The sequence below is a fragment of the Cornus florida genome, unplaced genomic scaffold (genome assembly GCF_030987335.1).
Source record: "Cornus florida cultivar Cherokee Brave unplaced genomic scaffold, ASM3098733v1 CherokeeBrave_3.0.0_Hap2_Chr04, whole genome shotgun sequence".
Lineage (NCBI taxonomy): Eukaryota > Viridiplantae > Streptophyta > Magnoliopsida > Cornales > Cornaceae > Cornus > Cornus florida.
Window position 1 is genome coordinate 21,148,266 of NW_026775574.1, and position 25,197 is coordinate 21,173,462.

Sequence of the window (25,197 nt, forward strand, 5' to 3'; positions counted from 1 at the left end):
ACGCACGCCTTCTATGAATTTGTGTTGAAAGATTGTTAGAAATTATTCTATGGATATCTTTTAACTCAATAGCATTTTTATGTCAACTTTGTCATGTTTAATGTGTTTAGTAGATTATTAAAGATAGATATAGGTATGCCAAAAAAAAATATCACAATAGTTTTTTTTTTTTTTTTCCCTATTTTGATTTTATTTCTAGGCTTTACATTTGGGACTTTTGAGGATTGGTTTAGGTGATATAAATGTGGACTACTGGGCTAAGACCCACAATAAAGGATAAAATGACAGAGGAAGAAAAAGATTGGGCCAGGCCAGTACAATAATATGAAAAAGAGTCGGGTGGGTGAGGAGCCCAAGACAATGATTTCCAATCCAGCAATTCTCCACCCACAAAGAGAAATACCGAGAATTTTATTATCAGAAAAAGGACGAAGAGAAGGGACGAGAAGCGAAGGCAAGCAAGGCGAAGCGAAGTCGGAGGGTTTCGTTACTGGTACGACGCCTCTTCTTCTCCTTCCATGTGTTGATTTTTACTAAACTTTTTACATAACTGTAGAAAATTTCAAGCTATTATTCTGTTCCGTTCTAGGGTTTTCAGAATCATTGGTTTTCAAAGTGCTTTTTTTTTTTTTTTTTTTTTTCAAAATTTGTTTACTTCTTTCATTTATCGATTTAATAAAATACCCCCCTGCTTTTGTTTTAGCAAATAATTGGCCTTTTTATTTTTGAATTTTGATGATAAAAGTCTCTCTCTTGTTATTTCATTTGCATAAATAAAATGTTTCTTTCAGATGGATATCATCAAGATGCGTAGACAGTTCTCTAAACTGCCGTTGCTTGCTAAAATTTGTAATTATTTCTTCACCTTACATTCCCTCTTTTAATTAATTGTGTCTCAATTTTCACCAATATATGCAAATAATTTTGTTTTCTTATATCAGCTATCTTTCCGGTGTCTGTAGTTACTCTGATGGGGATCGGCGCTCTGATTGCTCATGAGTACGTTTCACTCTGATGTTCAGATCTCAATTGACTAGTCATTACTTTTTATGCTAAATGAAGTTTTTGCATCTTTATTTATTTCTCAAAAAAGCCTTTGGATGATTTAAGTGTCAGTTCTGTAGAGTTTTCACTAATGCATCATTGTTGCAGCTTGTATTAATATTTGTACTCATATGATGTTCAAAATTTTGTATATGGCTATATCTAAGAGTTGTGTTGGAAGAATTGTATTATTTGGCATAATGTCTTAATTTGTTTGTTTGTTTCAATTACAGGAGAAATCAACTCGTGAAATATCTCCAAAAACGGTTTGTCCTCTTCTCTTGAAACTTCAATAGATTCTTTTCTTTTTATCTATTGGTCTCGCCTTGTATCAGGTGGATAGTTAAATATCTCACCTTGACGTGTGGTCTTCATAATGGTCTACAAATTCTAATACTATGTCTTTGTGATGTGTTGTTTCTCTGGAGCATCTTCACTTCACACTGCACTACTTAAAAGATTGTCTCATGCATTCTCACTCACGAATCTTTATGCTTGCGGAGTTCTGCGGTTGGACTCTCCACACGCATTGATCTTTGGGTTGGGTTGGGGTGCACTTGGACTTCTAGGGTTTTGTTGTTTAGTGAGACTTGGGATACCTTGAGGTCTCTCTTTTTGGTCAACCCCAGGGCACTATAAAGAGAGACAAGATGTAAATTTCTTTACAGTATCTCTATTACAAATTCACCACACACCATTATCTTGTGGGCTTATGGAATTTATCACCAACAAATGCACCTGTCATCCTCAAATTCCTCCTTTACATATCTCTTTCCCTTGGAAAATTTGTGTTGGCTTCTACCTACTCGTAAATCGTGACACAGATGATAAGTGTGTGAGAATTGTCACAAGTGGCCTTGGGTTTTCGAGGGTTTGTTGTTTGTCATGGTTGTTGCCACTCTCTCTCTTATAAGGCCGTCTTGGTGTCCAATCTGGCCTAATCTACTTGAATCTCCACTATCTTAGATGTCGTATCTCCATCTCTAAGTGCTTACACTTTATTTGTGACTCCATGAGTGAGTATTCCCCAAATAATGGTAGGCAAGAGTACCATGACTTTTGTGTTTGACGTCACACTGACATGTTGGTGGTGTATGTTACGCTGCTAACAATTCCTTTTAGGTCCAAGGTATGCCCCTTTCAATCGTCTCTTGCTTTTCATGCATTAATTGTTGCCATTGCATCACAATGAATGCTTTACAATCAAGATTTTGACAATACCAACTAAAATTTCTAATATTCTATTGAATTTTTTTAATTACAATGCCTTCATAATTTTGTATTTAATCCACCTAATTTTTTACAAAGTTGCACTTATGTGCCCCAAAGGTAAAGGAAGATTATTTTGGTGATTCGACGTTACAACTTTCACTTCACTTAATGTCTTTCGGGGTTAAGACATGCAATTATAATGTTACTCTGTCAATATCATTGTTGATTTTGGAGATTTTGTTGTTGAACTTGTGGTCAAGTCAAGCTAAGTGGAGAACCATGCATGATGGCTAGTTCGCACATTGCTTGTGTTCTTTTAAGGTCTCTAAAGCAATGGTCAAGTGCTTCTCATGTTCATCTATAAACTTTGAGATTTCATGAAAAAATTGCAAATGATCTGAACATACATGCCCTAAATACTTTGTCATGTTTTTATTTGACTTGGAGCAAATTCACGAGTGTATCCCATATGATCTGAATGTTTGGAATACAATAGGAGTTCGTGAGCTTCAGTCCTCAGTAGTGCCTTTCAGGGTAAGGGTGTGATTGGGAGGTGGTCAGAATCAATTTCTTCTTTAGGCGTGGTAGTTTCTAGATATCTTTGAATGCCACTTTTTTAGCTCTCATCCAGAAGAAAAGGGGCTGTAGAAGTCTAGGATCTTAGACATATTAGTTTGGTGGGCAGTCTATTCAAACTAATAGCTAAAATAATAGTTGAAAACCTTGCTTTGAGATTGAAGGAAGCAATGGATGGAGTGATCTCGAAAGTACAGAATACCTTTGTTGGTAGGCAACAACAAATTCTAGATTCGATTTTGATAACCAGCGAATGTGTTGATTTGATTCTCGACTGAGTAGTGGGGTATCGGGTGTGACTAATAAGCTTGAGGCTTCTTGTTATACATTCTAGAGAGGATGGTTTTTGCAGGAAATGGAGGACGTGGATCAGATTTTGCATCTCTACGGTATGATTCTCAATGTTGGTGAATTGGGCACCTTCTGGATTCTTCTGTATCTCAAGGAGTCCAAGGCAGGGAGATCCTGTGTCCCCTTTGTTCATTTTTTGTGGTGGAGGCATTCAACATACTGATGAGGCGGGCCGTGGCTGTGGGATATAACAGTGGCTTCAGGGTGGATAGAGGTCCTTCTAGTTAGATGGAGATTTCTCAAATCTCCTCTTTGTCGATGATACGATTTTGTTTTGTGAGGCGAACAACGCTCACATGCGGCATCTTCGATGTGTTGTGGTTTGTTTTCAGACCATGTTGGCTCGTGTTCGTTCGGTAAGTAAATAATCCTAGATTGAATACATTTTTAGAGCTTCATATGCGAGATAGGGAATCAGTAGGCGTAGGTGTATTAGTGTGGGCTGGGATTTCTTTCCCAAATTCCATAGTAATTGCAGTAAAATGGGCTTTAAATATGTACTAAATCACACGAATATACAATATAATGGGCTTTAAATGAAATTTTGGAACTTCATAATTCAGCATATCGAAAAGCAAATCCCAAATGGATTGGTTGGAGTATCCTTCTTTTTCTGCTGGAAAGGATAGGGTTTGGGGAAGATGGACGAAGTGGATCGAGTTTTGTATTTTCTCAGTGAGATTCTCGGTCCTCATGATCCATTCTTCAACGGGTTCTTCAGCAGTTAGTTGGGTTTGAGGCAAGGTAACCCTCTCTCTCCTTATTTGTTCATCATTGTAATAAAGGAGCTGAGAGTAAACAATGCCGAGTTCAGCTCGTTAAGCTTGTGAAAAAGCTTTTAGAAGGCTTATATAGGTTTAGTACTTATTTAAAGCCCAATATATTGTATACTTTGTGATCAAATATAATGTTGGGCTTTCCAACTACATGCTTTTAATTTTCCTGATTCTTATCCACAATGATGAAAACTCCTGTTGATGACTACTACAAGCACCCCCTGAAGTTGGGTCATGCCTTTCCATTAATTGCATAGATAGCCTCTAAACACTTTTAACACTGAGCATTCCTTTTTATGTAAGTCTCCAGTGCTTAGAATCTGAGACACCATTCTCTAATAGAGAGTTGGAGGATTAAATCAACATGTCTTCTATTGAAAACACTAGTGACCAATTCTTTTCTCCATTTTTTAGTTGAATTTTTATTCAAACCTGCAACTTCATGAATTTCACTCCCATTATATGAAGTTGTGACAGCAAAATTAGAATGATCCTCCACTTTCATTACCTTTAAAAACGATATCCGTCTAGATGTCTTAGATCTACTGGATGAGTCCATAAAATCCACCATGCTTAAGCCTCCATGCCCATGAACGGCCTTGTTCTCACAAAGTTGATTGCTGGACCAAAACTTTATAAGCTTGCGAATCTTCTCTAAGGAAGCTGAAACTCTGCGCTGTGTAAGTTGGCAGAGAAGCCACGACCTTTAAAGGCAATAACTCCAGGAAAAAAATGATTTCACTTGACTACAACCAATGTAAACCAACCTAATCTCTTAAAGCACGAAAAGAAGGGCTCAAGGGCACTTGTGAGTAAGGGTCATAACTAGTGCATTAAACAATGTAACAAATTTAAACATTGCATCGCTCCTCTCCTGCTGTTTTTACATTATCTCAAATTTCCTCTTCTTTTGGGCATTTAAATTCTTCATTTTTAGTTCCTTATTCTTTTGGGTTTATGGTTTTATTATACTTATCAAAAAAAGAAAAAAGAAGAAGATGGTTTTATTATAGATCTACTGTGGATTATAGAGTTTTCTTTTTGTGTTTTATGGCTTTCGTATATGGGTCGCACTGCCCGCTTGAGTGCTCTTTGAATGAACTTAACTTATTGAAACATTTAAAAATAAAATAAAAAAAATTCCATACTGGGATGACTGTCCATTAAAATTAGTTTGAGAGTTTTGTTGGAAAGCAAGAGAGCATAGGGTAGAAGTTCGCTAGATATATTCTATTAATATTTCCGTTATGAAATTGACATTATAATTTGACGCCATAAACTATGATCAACTCATTTTTTTCCTTGAAAAGCGTTATTATCCTACCCAACCGAATTAAGATGAGAAATTGAATGCTATGGTTTAACTTGGTCATGGAGCACTAACTTTTGGAATTGATCCATATGTGTGGTTTGGTGTGTTATACTTATTTTACCCGAATGGATCACCCTTCAAGTGGGCGAATACTGATATCACTTGGACACCTGGGTCGTGAATTACTTCGGCAACATTTAATATTGATTTTGATGAAACCATGCTCGAGTCCCTTCCCCCTTTTTTTTTAAAGCTTGTGCATCTTAAGGATTTGGATATTACACCTGTTTCATTTAATAGTAAGTTGAGAGTTCCATCTTTTCGTAAACCTCTCGTGCTTCATTTCCAAACATATTTCTCCTAATCCAGATACCACTGTTTGAATTTCACGGTTTTTAGTATGAAAAATTTAATTTAGGAATTGTTCTTAGGTGGTATAGGTTTTTTTTTTTTTTTATCCTTGCGAAGAAATTCACACTAGCCTTTAGTGGTTTCTTGAGATTATTTTGTTGTTGCGTTATTATTTTTTAATTATGTATATCTAACAAAAATTACTTTCTTTGCAATTGTTAATTTTTTTTTCCCCAAATGATGGAAAATTTTAGAGATATAAAAAAAAAAAAAAAAAAAATACAGTTACAATTGAGGAAGAACCTCAAATAAAACACTTCCAACCTTAACTTAAGACAAGGAAGGAAATCAGAGAGTCAAAACCCTTAAGAAACTATCAAACATATGAAAACACAATCCTTAGCTGTTTGTTTCGGACATTTTCGTTGGCTAATTAATGCACCAAAGTGGTTGTACGCTGTTCAACATTCTGAAAGACTCTTGGATGCCACTTCAGAAGATCCTCCAAACCATTCCAAACCTGCTTAGCATATGACAATTGACAGAAAACATGATCTGTATGTTCTTCTTTGCAATTGTTTTGTTTCTTTGATATTACTATTTCTTTATTGCATTATGTTTGCCTTTTTTAATAGTATAAATACAAAAAGGTGTTGTGCGCACGTGTTATGTTATATAATACATGCTAGTTATTGTTCCTTGTTGATCTGATTAATACAATATTTCTTTTCAGGAATCGTGGTTTATGGGCAAGAGAAGATGATGACAATGGAATAGTCCTTTTCTAGGGGCAGAATAATTATGATGAGCAGGACTAACTGTGCACGCCTTCTGAGTTTGTGTTAAGAGATTGATGGAAAATATTCTAAGGATTTTTCTGTTGAAAGATTGCTGGAAATTATTCTATGGATTTCTTTTAATGTAATAGCATTTTGATCTCAACTTTGTCATGTTTTCATGTCCAATGTTTATTTTATTTTTATTTATATTTATTTATTTATTTTTATTTGACAAGAAAACAGCCATCTACAGAGTCAAGAAACACCATAACACATACACCCATGAAGAACCATCACAAACAAGAAAACAACCAAGTAGCCTCAGACAACCTATCACTAAGCTAGGTTATGACACCGGTTATGATAATATCCTAAAGCTTAAAAGCTGTCCTAAAGCTTAAAATTAAGATTGAGAGGAATCCAAATTTGAGCAAACAGAGGAGTAGGATTAAAGATTGAGAGGAATCCGAATTTGAGCCTGGAGCCACTCAATAATTCCTTGCTCCATCACCAGCTTAGACAGCACCATAGGATGAAAGAAAGTGGAATAAAAAACGCATTGAACCCTGGAGCAGTGTCGTCCTCGGACAATAGAATGGGCTCCTTCTCAACCATCGTTAACGTCAAACCCCTGAAGCCTTGCTCCATAACTCTCTCAGGCACATAGAAAAAACAAACACATTTACACACCACCGTGGATACAACAAAGAAAAGAAAGTAGATGTATGATAGGCACATAGAAAAAGCACATTAGATAAAACCATAGAAAAGCATAGTCTCCAACACAAAAAAAAAAAAAAAAAACGATAATCATCACCATAGACCCATTTCCCGTTTCCCGTGCAGTACAATTGACACAGGTTGAAAAAACAACCATACACATTTCGAGGGAGGATTAAATATTGAAGAGCAGATAGAGAAGCGTACATCATACGGTATTGAACCCCAACCACACATAAGCTGAATACTGCCAAAAAGAAGAAAAATGAACTTACGTATTAGAGCCGACAACAAAGACAACAGATGATTATTTGAAATAATCCTTTGTGTGGGGTCCACCACCAACCATCCCGAGCCTTTCACAAGAATCAACCTTGACCTCACGCATAAAGTTAACACCAATCAAACCGACAACACCATTGCCGACCTCAGAGGCCGACAATCCAAAAGTCCCATACTAGCTCCAAGCCACAAACCGGCATCCCAAAAACTCCTACGACGAGTAATCCAATTGAAACTGTGAAGGCTCCGATGGGACCAACTCATCCTCCTCTACACCCAGAGCATAGATCGTAGATAAATAGAGACCGAAAATATCCACTGAAAAGAGAAGACCAACCACAACCCAGTACAACTCCAGCAAAATTCACACCAGAGATCATGAGCAAGCACCCCCAAAATCCACAACTGAATCACACCTCCACCTCCAAAAAACCCTCCAGAAAGAGAGATCAAGATACGCAACAGGGCAGAATTGACAGGAAGGAGAGGAATCGTGCACCACCAAAATACCCAAATGACAAGCACCGTATTTGGATATTACACTAGTTTCGTTTAATAGTAAGTCGAGAGTTCCATCTCTTCGAAAACTTCTCATGCTTCATTTCCAAACATATTTTTCCAAATCCAGATATCACCATTTGAATTTCACGGTTTTTAGTATAAAAAAGTTTAATTTAAAAATTGTTCTTAGGTGGTATAGTTTTATTTACTTATTTATTTTTTAACCTTGCGAAGAAACATTAGTCTTTAGTGGTTTCTTGAGATTATTTTGTTGTCGCATTATTATTTTTTAATTATGTATAACTAACAAAAATTACTTTCTTTGCAATTGTTAATTTTTTTTTCCCAAATGATGAAATTTTTTATAGATATAGTTACAGTCGAGAAAGAACCTCAAATAAAACACTTCCAACCTTTAGACAATGAAGGAAATCACATAGTCAAAACCCCAAAGAAACTATCAAACATATGAGAACTTGGTCCTTAGCAGTTTGTTTCTGACATTATCATTGGCTAATTAATGCACCAAAGTTGTTGTACACTGTTCAACATTTTGAAAGACTCCTGGCTGCCACTTCAGAAGATCCTCCAAACCATTCCAAACTTGCTTAGCCTATGAGCATTGACAGAAAATATGATCCGTATGTTCTTCTTTGCAATTGTTTTTGTTTCTTTGATATTACTATTTTTTTTTTTTAGGGTAAAGTGCATTAAACCCCCCTGAACTATTGGGGGATGTGCAAGAAACCCCCCGGAACTATAAAAATTATAAAAAACCCTCTTGAACTATTGGGGTATGTACAAGAAACCCCCTGAACTATAAAAGTTGCAAAAAAACCCCTAAACTATTAGGGTATGTGCAAGAAACCCCCCTGAACTATATATTTTTTTGCAGTTTACCCCATCTGCGCGAATTGATTGACTGAAAGGGACGATGAAGCTGAGGAATTTATTGCTGGGATCGGTGGGTCTCCTGTCATAGCTCCATCATAGCCGTTGCACCACCCGCCAGATCCATTAGCCATATATATTGCACTTCTCTGCACCGTTGCGTCAGCCCATCGCCGTCACCGCCTTGCCCGCCGTTCAGCTCACCTTGCTCGCCGGTCCATTCCACCGTCCATTCTAAGCTCGCCCGCCCATTCCGCCATCTCCATAGCCGAGCACACCGCCGTTCGTGTTTCGAGCACATAGCCGTCCCCAGTTCATCGCCGAGCCCCCTTGAGCTCGCCGCCGCCTCCATAGTTCACGGCCGAGTCAATCGAGCTCTCATCACAGCCGAGTCCTCCGCGCACAAGCCGCCATTATCCAAGACCGAGCCATCTAGCCGACCTCGAATGTCTTTGGTCTCTTCTCTCTTTCTCTAGCTCTTTGTTTTGGGTTGTGTTGGGTGAAAAACATCTTTTGACAGAAAAAAAAAAATGTAAGAAGTATATAAGTTAAAACAACGCAGTGTGTTATAAGGGTAAACTGGTCTTTCAAAATTTTCGGTGCCGGAAGCTGATGTCATGGGGGTAAATTGCAACAAATCATAGTTCAGGGGGGTAAATTGTAACAAAATCATAGTTCAGGGGAGTTTTTTGTAGTTCAGGGGGGTTTCTTGCAAATGACCAATAGTTCAAGGGGGTAAATTGCAACAAAATCATAGTTCAGGGGGGTTTTTTGTAATTCAGGGGGGTTCTTGCAAATGACCAATAGTTTAAAGGGGTTTAATGCACTTTACCCCTTTTTTTTTATTGCATTATGTTTGTCTTTTTTAATAGAATAAATACAAAAGGTATTGTGCGCACGTGTTATGTTATATCCTAGTTTTCTAAAAATTAAAGTATGTTTTATGTTGCTGTACACACAAATTTTGTTCTTTGCAAATAAAAACAAAATATGGGCAAAATATAATATTTTATTAATTTATAAAAATTGGAGTACAATCCTTTGTAATACTATTCTTTGCAAAGAATACGGTCCTCTGATTCGATCTCCTTTTTGGTTGGTTAAATCCAAAAGCTGCACGAGCTTGATCTTAAATCACCGTGAAATTTGGATGAAGAATGGCACGATTTGATGTGCTTGTTGTCAATCATCGTGGAATTTGATGAATAACGGTCTGATTTGATGTGCTTAGTATTCTTCATATTTGGGTTTGGATGTTGGGGATGAGATTCTGTATTTCTCTCTAGAATTCTGGATTTCTGAATTCTGAATTTGTGTTTGAATTTTTGAACTTCTGAATTCTGAATTTGTGCCTGAATTTCTAGACTTATGAATTCTGAATTTGTGTCCTTTGTTGAATTTGAGGAAAGACGACATGTCTTTGGATGTGCTTGTTGTTCTTCGTCTTCAGAGGTAGAGAATTTGTTGAATTTGTTGAAGAACAGCACGACTTTGGATGTGCTTGGTGTTCTTCACGTTCAGGTTTGCCCTCGGGATTTCTTGCCCTCTGGATTTCTGGTTCTCTCAATTTCTGGACTTTCTGGATTTCTGGACTTTGAATTTGTGTACCTCTTCCTTCTTCCTCCAAGCCTCTATTTATAGGCTTCTTGGATCCATAGGATGATGACACGTGTCATCGTCTGATAAGGATAAAATCATAACTGGGCGGGCCGGGTATATTATGATAATTTTCCTTAAACATAATTATTCCAAATATATTTTATTAGTAATAATTATCTTTTTATTTAACCATCAGATCTAGTCCCGATCATCAAAACAAAAAGTGAACCTTTTATTAAAGCTTTATTGATCTAAGTGCACTTATTCTTTTCACTCAATTTTTTATTTTTTATTTTTATTTTTTTTATTTATTGCTATCCTAAGGATTAAAGATGGAAGCATGGTGCAATGTGTTGATCTATTAAGCTTTCTAGCGATTTATGAGGTCGAGCGTTAGGTCAATGACTCCCAAACCGAACTGCTTTAGGGCATTAGGCGTTTAAACACCCCTAAGGACTTATAAGCTCAAATCAACTAGGCTACAAATTAAAACAACCTCCATCTAATCATTTTCCGCTTTTCACCTTTTGGGAGAAGTGCTCACTTTTTTTTTATTGTTTTTGTACAAACTTTTTTATTTTTTATTTTATTAACCTAGAGTTTGGGCCCTCCACCTTTCGGCACGAGAAATTCAATGCTTGATGAGGCTAGAATCCCGGCTACTCAACGAAAAGGGATTGTTATCCACTTTTGTCAAAAAGAAAGCTTTCAATGCACTACTAGCCCAATTGGGATATAACCAATTCAATAATCAACAAAGCATGTACCCCACAAATGAATGCTAGTGTGCGCCTATGCTAGTGTAGAATCTTAGAGTGAATCTCAAAACAATCACAAGATCAGGATGATGTGGACCACAAGTGCAAGCAAGATATCAATCTTTTGAAAAATTTACTCCTAAATGGCATCCACAAGGCATACAAGGAGTATTGGACTCTCAAGTCAAGCAATTTTTAAATTTTAAGCAATATAGTCCTCAAAAGATCAAAATTATAGCTAGTTATGGACCAATCATAGAAAATCCCTTAAATACACAAGTCATGCTCAAAATTTTGAATTGAAAACAAACACTGCAATTAACACCATTACCCCCAAACTTAAATGGCACAATGTCCTCAATGTGCAAAGAGAAAAAGGAAAGAGTATACCAGTGCAGCTATGGCATAAAATGGCCGAGACATAAGTATCCAAAGTGGGTGGTATAACCCCCCCAAATTTGGGATTAACTATGGTCCTGAAAAAATTGGCACTTGGATAAAACTCATTAGATAACAAAAGGGAGAATAATAGTGCACAGTGGACATGCAAGTATAAATGGGATAATAAATGAAGTAAAGAGAGAGGAATAAGGGTGGTCCTGAAAAATTTGGGCAACACTCTCTCTCACTGAAGTCACTAGGATGTACCTGATAATAGAGTCAATCACAGACAGATGAATCAATATAAACATATGACATCCAAAAGATAACATGTATAGAAAATAAAAATAATGTACATCACAGTGTCAGGGCCAACAGACTGGCCGCAAAAATATAGTAACAGTATCAAAAAGAATAGTCAAATATCACAAATATATAAATGACGGTATAGAGATAGAGAGATCAGGAAGAGGAGGTCGGGGAGCGGGGCGTGATCCCCGGATATCTCTGGATAAATTGCGCAGCGCAGCCATAACATCGGAGCATAGAGATGCCACATCAGTGCGAAGGGAGACCACATCAGACCGAAGAGAGACAATGGAGTCCTCCAAGGTCTATATACGCTCTACTAGGCCAGGTGTCGGAACTGGAGCGTCAGGCATGACTGGGTCAGGAGAATGATGCTCATCCTAACGAGGCTCCGGGAAATGTAATGGTGACCCTGCCTAAGAGTGATGCGGTGACTCCTGTGCTGGCTCTCGCTCCAGGTCAATATCTATATGCATGTTCGAAATCGCCGATGGGTTTGCTGGATCAGACTCTGCTGGCACTGTTGCTATTGTTGCTGCTACCTCCATCGCTGCAAGCTCTGCCTCCTCAGCTGCCAAGACAACATCATCCTCCAGGCTCTTGATAAGAGCTTTGTAGCTCTTGTTCCAGTCCTTCTTGAGGAAGTTACAGGCCCCTATCTCAGGACGCTCCTGTGGATAGAAAGGGAAGTGCTGGTCCCACAGGATCTAAGTAATAAGATGGGCGAAGGGGAGATACTTAGCCCATTTGGGCTACACCTTGTTGATGTAATCTGGTAGAGCTTCATCATGACACTCCAGTAGAATGTCGGAATAGATACCCAGTGCCCAGTGTAAAATCCGTATAAAGCAACCAAGAAGTCTGCACGCCTCTGAATCTTATGCCCCACCGTAAATACGTTTTGGTACAAGACCGAATCATAAAACCATAGATCATTAGGCAAATAAGTCCATGTGGTGAATGTCTCGCCAGTTGCATAGTGGCCTGTAAGTGTAACGGCCATGTCTGCATCAGAAGGCCTCTGCAAAGTAGGATAATGAAGCTCGGGAGGGCAGACATGCGGGCATCTAGAAGATCTGGCCAATGTATCAACTGTAATCCAGATGGGGTAGCCATCTATGGTGGTCTACAACTCTGATAGATTACCCGGGGCCGGTCGGAGGTTTTGAAAGAACATCCAAATGAGCTGCGGGAAAACGGGATAAGTAACTGGCGCTAGAATGGCTGAAATGCCGCGCTGCTTGATGTCGTCGAAAGTTGCCCGAGTCAAGATTGACCGGGGGAAAAAAGTAATATCAAACACTGACTCATGTGCCACCAGAAGGCGTGAGTATCTCGAGAGAGGTCTATCTCTGACCTGACCATGTTGTGCCGATGATAGAGGAGGAGAAGGTACATGATCAGCCTCATCTGAAGATGACGAAGATGCAGCATCTGAAGACTGTAATCTAGGATAAGATGATGAGGACTAAGATGGAGCTGGCTCAGGAAGTGGGTTCTGAACATGAGAAGGTCCTGCCTAGTCCTCTGGCTCCTCTACTCTCCAGCGGACTCACCTCTCATACTGTCTACGGGCAACTGTTTTAACCCATACCATGGCCTACAAAAAAATGAAACACTTACAAATTCAGTATCAGATAATAAAGAATTGAAGCACAGTATATAGAAACATGTATGCCAAATAAGATAGACAATTCAGAGTAATAATCATGAATCTACGCAAGTGATGACGCAACCAAATAAACAGTGACTAAGTGAAACATGCTACATAGTATAAGTATGGAATGTATCCAATGTGGAAAACACAGGCATTGGGCATGAAGGAACTAGCATAAACACTATGGATGGTGTGTGAAGTGTACATATACAAATCTGTGAAGTTCGATCGATCAGGAAAGTATGAGATCGATCTCTATCAGATTAATCAAGACTAAGTTCGATTGATCATTTTATGATCGATCTGAGAAAACTTCGATCGATCGAACTGCTTCGAGAAATTTGAAAAGTCACAGATCTATAACGTGGATGGCACGGGGGCCTCTCGAGCAAGCTCGTGGGCCCTCTCACACAACAAAAATATAATAGTGGTCACTTAACTTGGCATGTGACCCCAAAATCAAATCAGAAACAAAAATATATACAAATATGTATACATATATATACACGTGTTCAAAGCTCATATATGGCAAGAAATCATCACTAAAACTTATATCTAACATGGAAAGCACTAAATACACAAGATTAAAGCTTAAAATCAAAAATAAAACCTAAAACTCACCAAGCCAAGTGAGAGAAATGGAGACAAGGGAGATGAGATGAAATCGAGGGGTGGAGATGAGATTTCGAAGCTCAAGAAACTCGCGGGAGGCTTGCCGGAGGTTGGAGGTGGATTGCAGCTGTAGGAAGGAAGCTTGGGTCTTGGATCAATCTTTGAGATTGATCCAAATGACCCTTGGCTTCTTAAAAACTACCTCCGACATGTTCGATCGATCGAAAAAGACCTCCGATCGATCGAACATAGATCGATCTGTGGGATCACAAATCGATCTAAGCTCAAAATGACACAATATTTTTGAAGTTTTTTTTTTTTTTTGGGTTCAAATTTCTATTTTGAAAATTTTAAATATTTACAAATTAAAAATTAAAAATTCAAATTCAAAAATATTTTTGGATTTTTGGAAAAATAAAATAAAATCTTTTTGAAAATTTTAAAAATATTTGTAAATAATTAAAAATAAAGAAAATATATTTTTGGATTTTTTGGAAATTTTAAAATGAAAATAAAAGTAAAGATTAAAATAAAAATCTTTTTGAGGGTTTTTTTGAAAATAAAATAAAATAAAATAAATCAAAATCAAAATGCAGTAAAGTCAAAGTCAAAGTCAACAAAGGGACACAGATCGATCCATCCAAGATCGATCGAGAAGATACTTCGATCGATCAAATAGGTGAAAACCTGCAGACAAGTTCGAACGATCAGACAGAGAGCTGTTTTATGTAGGGTTCAAAAATTTTCTAAGTGTTGGAAGTGAAGATCGATCCAAGAAGAAGTTTGACCGATCTTGGAATTTCAGATCGATCAGAAAACACTTCGCACGATGGGACAGAGAGGTGATTGGATGCAGGTATGATGCAGGTATGGAGTTCGATCGATCGAACCTCTTTTGAGATCGATCGAACAAGCACAAAATGCTTAATTTCAGAATGAAAGTGCATGCATTCCCAATCAAAATCCCTAACCATGTGTATAAACCCAAAATATATCTAGACGATGCAAGAAATGAAAGGTAAAATAGAAATGAGGGAGGAATAGGGTTGTAAACCCTACAAAGCATTGCTAGTCTTTAACGTCTCTAGCAAGACGCTGGGCTCTTTTAGCCCGGATCAATATCTTGTTAAGCATCCCCTCCTTGGCGAGGTGAAAAACACTTTGAACCCCATCCAATAAATGGTTCTTTGAGGAACTTATTGGATTTGGATCAAAAGGAATTGACAGTCTTTCATCAAGGCAACTCTTGGGCTTCCATGCCCTTTTAACACAAGGTTTTGAAACAATTTGTCTTGAATTCAAGTTTGAAGATAGACTTTTGGAAATTCCACTTCCAAGTAAGAACTCAACTTTATAAAATTCATTGACAATGCATTTTTCAACAACACACACTTCTTCATGCTTGTCAATCAAATTCGGGGTCGGATTAAAAATGTTCAACTTCACTTTCATATACCCAAATGAGATTTTCATTATCCCAGTCCTATAATTTATGTTGGCATTTGCAGTTGCCAAGAAAGGACGGCCAAGGATAACGGGAATTTGGCTCTTGGGGTTCGGAACTGGTTCCATGTCTATGACAACGAAATCAACAGGGAAGAAAAACTTATCAATCTTAATCAAAACATCCTCTATGATACCCCGGGGCTTTTTGATGGATCGATCGGCAAGTTGCAAAACTACCGATGTCAGTTTTAAGTCTCCTAAGCCTAATTTGACATATACCGAGTAGGGAAGAAGGTTAACACTTGCTCTTAAGTCTAGAAGAGCCCAATTAATGACATGGTCACCGATAATGCAAGCGGTAGTAGGTGAACCGGGGTCTTTAAACTTTGGGAGAGTGCTGTGTTGCAAAATGGAGCTCACTTGCTCAGTCAAAACCACTTTCTTTGATGTTTGGCTTTTGTTCTTCGTCTTTTAGGTGCAAAGATCTTTCAAGAACTTGGCATAAGCCAGAATTTGCTTAATTGCATCCAAAAGTGGAAGATTAATTTTCACTTGCCTAAACATTTCAATGATTTCATTGGTCTTGGTCTTTTATTTTTCAAGCGAAATGGATCATTTCAAGGCATCCAGAAATGGAGCTCTTGGCTCAAAAACATTTTCAAAATCTTTCTTTAAAGAACCTTCAACACTAGAATTTTTAAAATCCTTTTTCAAGTCATTGTTCAATTCATCTTTCAAATCATTTTTGACAACTTTCTCAACAAAATAATTATGCACATGCAATGAAGGAGGAATAAAATGTGAAATGGGACGAGTGTCAACTTTTAGTTGCACCGGTTCACTCTCTTCATTGGAAATACCTACTTGGTTGTCAATAACCTTCCCACTTCTCAAGGTTGTCACCACATTGACATGCTTAATTATGTGACCTTCCGATGAGGAATGAGTCTCCACAACATATTGTTGCTTTGGTGGTGCATTCAACGGCATCTTCCCTTTCTTTCTAGCATTCAAAATACTAGCTATTTGCCCGACTTGGATTTCTAGCATAGCAATGGATTGAGAATGGGAATAAAGCAATTGAGCGTTTGCCTCTAAAGTGCCTAGAGCGGTTAACATTTTCTCTTCAAAAGCGGGACTCCTAGAGTTTCCTTGAGAATACGATAATTGGTTAAGAAAATGAGAATTTGAAAATTGATTTCCATGCGATTGAAATGATGATCTAAAACCTTGGGAACCTTGGCTTTGCATTGGAGGTGGAACATATATCCCCCAAAAACCACCTTGGGGAGGGTGTGACCCTCCCCTTGGCTTTTCCAAGAGAAGTTTGGATAGTTCCTCCAACTCGAATTATAATAAGTGCCACAGGGATTATTCCCTTGATTGACAAATGTCGCATTGACTTGTTCATGCGGCTCACTTTGCACATGTCCATGGGGATAATTGGAAGTAGAATGCAAGATACTTGAACAAGTCATACATGATTCATTGGAGTTGTCAACTTGATATAAGCCAACATTCTTCCTTCCACCTAGGTTTCTACTATTTTTAGAAGATAAGGATCTATGCATTGAACTCTCACTCATGCTTTCATACAATTGTCACACATCATTTTCATGCTTGTCAAGATAAGAACCACCCATGGATGCATCAACCATACCCTTGTGATTATCCGGTAAACTTTTAAAGAAATATTGAACTAGTTGTCACTTAGGTATGTCATGATGAGCGCACTTTCTAAGCAAATCATTAAACCTTTCCCATGCCTCATGAAACATTTCCCTATGCCCTTGAGAAAATTCTCTAATAGAAGTTCTCATGGCATTGGTCTTTGAAACCGGATTATACTTTTTCAAGAACTCATGTTGTATTTCCGCCCAAGAAGTTATCAAAAAAGGCCTAAGATTGTTGAACCAATATTTTGCCTTGTCTTTAAGGGTAAAAGGAAAAAGTTTAAGTCTTAAAACCTCTTCCGGCATGTCCGTGTATTTCACGGTGGAACACATTTCAAGAAACTCATCCAAATGCTTGTAAGGTTCTTCACTGGGAAGTCCATGATAGTTGGGAAGCATTTGAATAGTTTGTGGTTTAATCTCATAGTGATGTGCTCTAAATAGGGGCAATTGAATGCAAGTGGGTACATTATATTCATTAGGCACATAATGATCTCTTAAAGCAATTGGAGGATTCACAATTGATGGTGCTAAACGAACACCTTGATTAGCTTGAACCATAGGAGGTTGTGGAGCAAAAATTAGCCGAGGCATTCCCACCTTATTATTGTGGTGGGATGAATGGTCTAGGCATGCCTAATGGTACTTGGATGTTGTCATGATGCACATTAGGGTGGAGGATGCCTTGTTGGTCTATGTGACCAAGGTCCTCCACATAGTAGTCATTCAAATCCTCCATTGGTGAAATAGAGTGATGAGAACTACCTCTTCCCCTAGGATTATAAATAACCAATTCAAGATGCAAATTAGGAGGGACAAGAGTAGGATTCAAGGACCTACGACCATACATACACTAGCAAAACAAACAAATAACAATCACTTCACCCCCTCAACAAATCAATCAACAAATCTCCACATACAATGATCCCATGCTCCCATGCTTGAACAATATGCAAAGAAAATTAAATTGCCTCCATGCGAGCTCACGATCTATTTAAAAATGTAAACACATGCCTCCACGCAGACCGACGATTTAACTAGAGATTGAGTTAGAAAGATCTCACAAAGGGTCCTTAAGTAACTTCAAGATGTTTTCAATTTTTAAGTCTTGCTATGCTTTGCAATTTTTAGATTTTTAGCCCCTTTTGTGCTTAGCTTAGCTCCTTGCTTTGAATTTTCCTTCGCTCAACTTCCTTTGCTCAATTCACCTAGCCAAATAAAAACAAACACAATAAATAACTAAAAAGAAATAAAAGTAAAGATACGATCAAAAGAGTACTAATTCCTATTTGTTTCCAAAACACGGCGTTGCCAACTCAATCCCCGACAACGGTGCCAAAAACTTGGTGTCTGCCATGGGGTACAACCAAATTTGTACAAAATAGTGTGGCTAAGTTTTAAATTTATAAATTCCACTACTAACTCTAACTAAAAATATAGTTAGGGTGAGTAGGGATCGTCCCAAGGGATTGTGGGTGCACTAGCAATGGAAACAATGTATAGGGTTAGTAGGTCAAGTGATCAAAGGTGTGACGACCCTGGTTTTTAGGCCAGCGTGTCCTGTGATGAACAGTAAGGATGATCCGATATCTAAATGCGAAAGCAAAAACAGAAAACAAGACTCTAAGAAGTCAAAGTGACCTTCTATGAGGTCGTTAAACTCAACAAGAACTGATGCGGAAGCAAAAGATAAAAAAATATGACAAATAAGCCCCCAGGGGCAAAATAGTCATTTCTAAAAAATATAGATTCGGGTGCCACCGAGCACACCGCTGGAAGGACAACGAAAAACTAATCAAGATGGACTCAAGAATCGCATGATTCGGAGTCCGGACAAAGGAGAAACGGCATGACGAAGAAAAATGAACACTTAAGGCAAAAAGGGTAAATTGGTAATTATCCAGGAAGATCCAGGTGCAATTGAGCACACCGTTGGAAAGACAGCGAAAAATTAGTCAAGTTCAAAAAAAAGTTCACTCGATTTGGAGTCCGGACAAGGGAGAAACGAGGGTTTGAAGTTGAGACGTCGCGGTGGCCCGACGAAGGCCATGGCGCACACGGCGCCCATACGCGAGCCCACCGGCGTGCATGCCGGCACCCAAAGACATGGCTGGTGGCAGCCCTTGGCTGCTGCTACATTTTTTTTGATCTACCTAGAATTGAGGCTTGAAACGGAGGTCAAGAGGAGTTTTTCTGAAAAAACACGAAGAAGAAACCCCCCCCCCCCCCTAAAATCGAGTTTTCTACTTGACTTTGAGGACGGAATCGAAAAAAACTCACTGTGAAATCCCCAAAATGCCCCTAGATCAGAACTGAACAAGAGGGTTAAAAGTTGCTACAGTGACTGTCTACAATTGAGAGCAAAAACGGGCTAGAAGATGAATTTTTTTGAAAAAACACAAAGAAGAAACCCCCCTCAAAATTGAATTTTCTACATAACTTGCTAAAGAATTCAAAAAAAATGCAATGTAGAATGCCCGAAATGCCCCTCCATGAAATCTAGTCATGGAGGTCCAAAAAGCTGCTAAATTGAAAAACTGAGAGCTGAACTTCGTAAGCGATTTCCGATATCAAGACGACATTTTCTGCAAAAACACGAAAAATAAACCCCCCCTAAAATCATGTTTTCTATTCAAGCATATTAAAAGAAGAAAAAAAAAAACCACCGTAAAAGGTCCATAATGCCCCTAGATCAGAATATGCACAAAAAAGTGCGAAATGAATTCACAAGAGGCTCAAATCACAAACGATGAGGTTTTACCCGGAAACTACTATGCACGCAAATGTAACTTACCTATTTAGACGCGCTACAATGGTCCAGGGCTTAAAAATATAGTCGATGCAAAATTCGACCCCCCAACGGTCAAAAAGGCAAAAATGGACTTGGAATGGAAAACATGGAATCCAAAAAATGTAAAATGGAGTCAAATGACCATTCGGCCCTTGGCCACACTTCATACAAGATTAATAAGACCCTATGAAAGAATGAAAATGGAATTCCCAAACCCGATGCAACCATGGTGAAGCAATGACTTGCGATTTTTCAAGATTTTCACAATATTTCATGAAGTTAAAAAGTACATAGAATACAATATAATGGTCATTGGCCTCCGGCCTCATCTCATACATATCAAATACATTGAAAAAGTATACTTAAGTACACATTACATACATGGAATCAAATATGCATATTTTGACATATAAGTCTACAAAATGACATTTCATGCTAACATTCGCATGAAATGGAAACTTGAAAGCTACACGACATCCAAGGAATGCTAGGCGTCACGAACCAAGTCTTCATACCTGAAATATGCCCCAATATCATAGGGGTGAGTAACATAAAGCTACTCGTAGGAGATGAGCATCCATCGACCTAGCATTTTGTAATTTTATCACCTTAAGGTGAAACATGTTAAAGGGGCTCATGCCACCTAACGTCTATGTCCAAGTGAGACTCGGGGAGCATCCTAAGCTACCTTAGAGTCTAAGCAACAAGATTCATGATATACATACGTGTATGAAACGAATCATGGTTGGGATAATCCAAAGAACATGACAAGAAGAATGCTTGAGCATAGATTAACATGAATTGCATTTTCAATACAATTGAACTAGGTCTAGAGTAATCCATACAACATGACAAAAGCATATTTGAATACAAGTTAACAAGAATCATATTATCCATGCAATTCAACAACAAAAGAGCATGTTATACAATGCAACAAGGTTTAAGTTCTCAAAGTCATCAACTTAGAATCTAAAGCACAAAATAATAGTAGTGGTTCATGCCACCTAACGTCTATGTTATAAATGAATCAATAGGATCAATTCTAAGCTTTATTAGAACGTCAAAACATGATTTTCAATATCGATGCAATTTAACCAACATTGGAACTTCCAATACAACGCATAAAGCACAATTTCGCAAAGTTAACATCTTGTAACTTAAAATGGAACGACAAATAAGAAACAACAAGTTACAACATCATCTAGTTATCAACTTGAAAATGAAATGCGAAATCAAACAAAGTGGATACTCGGACGTCACGCCGGATCAGACCGACAACATAGTTAATTTAGGGTTACTAGCCCATGGGTAACCTCCCTATGTGCGCACTAGACTATATAGAGGGACTATCCCCCGTACTAGAACCACGTCCTAGCCATAGTCAAACAACGACATCCCCAAGTTTCCAAAATCAACAAGTTGTGCAACAATGCATATATCAACAGGAATATGCAAGATAATTAACTATCTACTAAGCACAACCAAATTTGGAAACATATACAATACATGCTCTAAATCCACAACTAATATGATATGATGAATGTCGAATCTTCAGTGTGCGATTCGTTACACGCTATGCATGAAAGATGTTAAACACGAAGTGTGTAAATCATTACACAAGGCAACAATATATTCAATAAGGAAAACATATTATCACGAATACAAACATAGCAACTATGTTATCCAATGTTCAAAATATAACCAAATAAATATACAACAAGCCTAAGTCCATGATTTGAATATAGAAACCACTTCTAAAACACAACTAGATCATGGAGCAAATTTATAGAATTTAAATAGATTAACACAATTAAATTCTCTAGATTTCCGATTTAATTTCAATTAACCTCAATTTAATCCATGTTAAAGGGCATGGCAAGGTCATCACCTATATCCATTCTAAAACTCAATTAGGTTGTTAGAACAACAAAGTAGAACTTTAATTAAATCATGTTAATTTAAATCCCAAGGTTCTAAAACAACTTCAGATAGTCCCAAATTAATATATACCAGTAAATAAGTCATGGCCAATACAAATATCAAGTTAAAACCTTAATTAAGATAATGGGACCACAAAATAGATTTTAATTAATTCTTTTAATTAAAATCTCTAGATTTTTAAACTTAACCAAATGCTCTCAATTTAACATATCTTAGAGAATATGCCAAGGACTAATGTAATATCACATTACAAATTTATTTCATTCAATTTAAGACCATGTGACTTAACCTTTCATTAAAGTTAAATATGAATTAAAAGTTGCAATTCTCATGCAATTAATCCCAATTTAATATATGTGAACAACTATACCTAAGCTTAATTTTCTAGCATGCCACACTTCAATTCCAAGTTGTATATTACCATGAGGATTAATCTTAAACATGGAATTTAATTAAATAAAAGGTTTCAAAACCTAACCGAATATTCCAAATCAAATATATGTGAAGCTATATGGCATGTAAATCAAGAATATCAAGTCGGAATTCAAATAGAGTGAATAGTGCACTCGGGGCAAATTAATTAATTAATAATTACTAATTTTCAAAACACCTCCAATTACTTTCAAATTCAACTATGTTAGAGAGCATGCTAAGGCCTGATTTAATATGCTTACACATATTGATTTCAAGCTAGTTAAGGCCATGTGAATTAATCTTTCACCTAAGATAAATATTAAATAAAATCTTTAATACTTATTTAAATGTTCCAATTTTAATACATGACAATGAACATATCAATGGGTAATATAAAATCATGCTACATGTTTAAACCAAGTCATGAGCAACCAGGAAAATTAGATCCCGTACAAGAAAAATAAATAATAAAATCTCTAGATTTCATATTTAATCATGCAAACAAGTAGTATAAGCATCATAAGCATGCTATATAACAAGAATTTAAACCTAGAACATCCCCTACCTCAATTTGAGATGAAAACCTCAAAGGCCCACCCAAAAAAAGTGTTCCGAATCTGTCGAAACCGAAGGGTTTTGTCGGGGACAACACGATCTATATAAATCCCCAAGAAGCCCCATGAAAATCCAAACTTGGCCTCAAACCCAAACTCAAAACTTGGCCAAAAATGGTTTCTAATAAGGGGTAATGGTAGAGCACGACGAGGCGAACAACAAATGCTAAGGCCGAAGGATTTCTACCAAGGAAATCAAGTGGAGGAGAAGAAATAGTGAAGGCAGCCCCTTGGGCTCCCATGGCTGCCAGCCAAGAGGAGGAAGAAGGTCTGAAAATTTGATTTTAAAAATTAGGGCAACCTATCTATAGAAATCTCAAAAAGTGCCCCGAAAGGGCCCCGCCGGGTCCGGAAAAGTGAATTTTGAGCAAACGCGCTCAAACGGCAAAACTCTGTGAACCAAAAATATTTAAAATAAGAAAATATGAACAACGGAAGAAATGACATCAAAAACTGAGTCCCGAGCAGAAAGTTATGCCCCGAACAAGTTCGGCAACAATCGGGTCCAAAAACTCTGAAACTGGGGAAATATGACCAGAAGGAAATTCCAAGAGTCCATGACTCGATAAAATGTGAAAATGAATCCCGTACGAGGATCCAAGCTCCAGGCGAGGCATTTTGCAATAACTTTCGTTAATTGCACAATGGCCTCTACAAAAAGGATTAACTGCGAAACCGCCCCAGAATGAAAATATCTTCCAAAAGATATTTCATTAGATACCCCTGAAATAAAATATCTTTAAAAGATATTTATGAAAAACACCCCAAGAAATGAAAAAGATTCTAAAGAATTGTGCATCCATGCCCCTGTAGGCACCGGGAGCAACCAGAATACTTTCTTGCAAAAGTGAAAATACGTATTTCAAGGAAACCACTCAAGATGAAGGCATGTGAAGTCAAGAACCAACTCCGAGCATGAGAAGTGAGGTTGTGCCAAAAACTGACAAACGGAGATAAGATAAAATAGGGAAAAGAACGAAATAGCGCATAGTGTCCGAAAGTGAAAATGCAGAAATGACTCGGTCCTCAAAGGAAGTTGTCAATTCACATGAAAGAGTCTCAAAAACCAATTCCAAGCACTCGAGATGACACTAAGAGACACGAAACAGAGCTCAGAAAAGAAAATTAAACGAAAAAAATTCATTCGTAAAATTTCAAGAAAAAGGAAAGGGAGGCAAATGACCAGGTCGTTACAAAAGGTAGATTGTTTGGGTTGATTAAACTATAATGCAATTGAAATTAAAGCAAGCAAAGATAGCGATTTAGAAAGTAGGGAAAAAGATATAGAGGAGAAGACTTGGGGTACTAGAGCTCACCACTAAGCTTGACTTCACTAGACACTAATAATTGTATATTAATGGGGAAATTGAATTGTAACTTGTGGGTGTGTGTGACATTAATTGAAACTAAGCATGGATGGCAAATAAGTATAGATTGTCTACCCAATTCAAATAGAAAGCACAACCTATCAAATGAGACCAAAATCCATTCAATGAAACCACAATTTATGCACACACAACTATCTAAAAACATACACCCCTTACATTCATAAGTATGGAACACTAAAGAACAAGAATAGATTGTCCATCTATCTATGAATCTAAAGCAACTACACTACATCTATACTAAAGACGTGGAAATAAAACTAAACAAGCTAAAGGTGTGGCACAATCCATCAAGAAACAAGTGTGAACCATCAATTAAATTGCAAGAGTATTTAATTAAGCACTATTTTTTTATTATCTCTAGATTAACTTCATCCATACACATAGACCTGCACAAATTTCATTAAATCTAAAGAAAAGCACATGAATCATCCATTCTAGCATACATAGACATATGATTAAAAATAAAGAATCAATTGAAAGCATTAATCCATACACATCAAGTAGAAACCACAAGATATATATACAAATCCAAGATCAAAACATTTGTTATAAGTAAATCCCCAAAAATATACAAAGCACTGAGTCTAGGAAGTAAACTTAGGGGCTACTCTAGCCCCAAGTAGATGTCTAGCCACTCATTGAAGTAGTCATCCAACCCTCAAGGGCTATCTCTATGGTAGAAATGACCTCCTTCTTGATGGAAACCCTAGAAGAATGGAAGAACTCCCAAAGATGTGTAAAAGTTCTCTCTAGTCTTTAGCCTCCTCTCCAAGATATGAGATATGATGAGATATTTTGATCTATGAAGATATGATGTAA

The 25,197-nt window shown here is 37.4% G+C and overlaps 1 non-coding gene across 1 annotated transcript; it reads left to right on the forward strand.

Moving 5' to 3' along the window:
* Positions 1–17,273: 17,273 nt before the first annotated feature.
* LOC132305931 (small nucleolar RNA R71) lies at positions 17,274–17,380 on the forward strand. The gene has a single exon (XR_009481749.1). It is a non-coding gene; the product is annotated as a small nucleolar RNA R71 (small nucleolar RNA).
* The last annotated feature ends 7,817 nt before the right edge of the window (positions 17,381–25,197 follow it).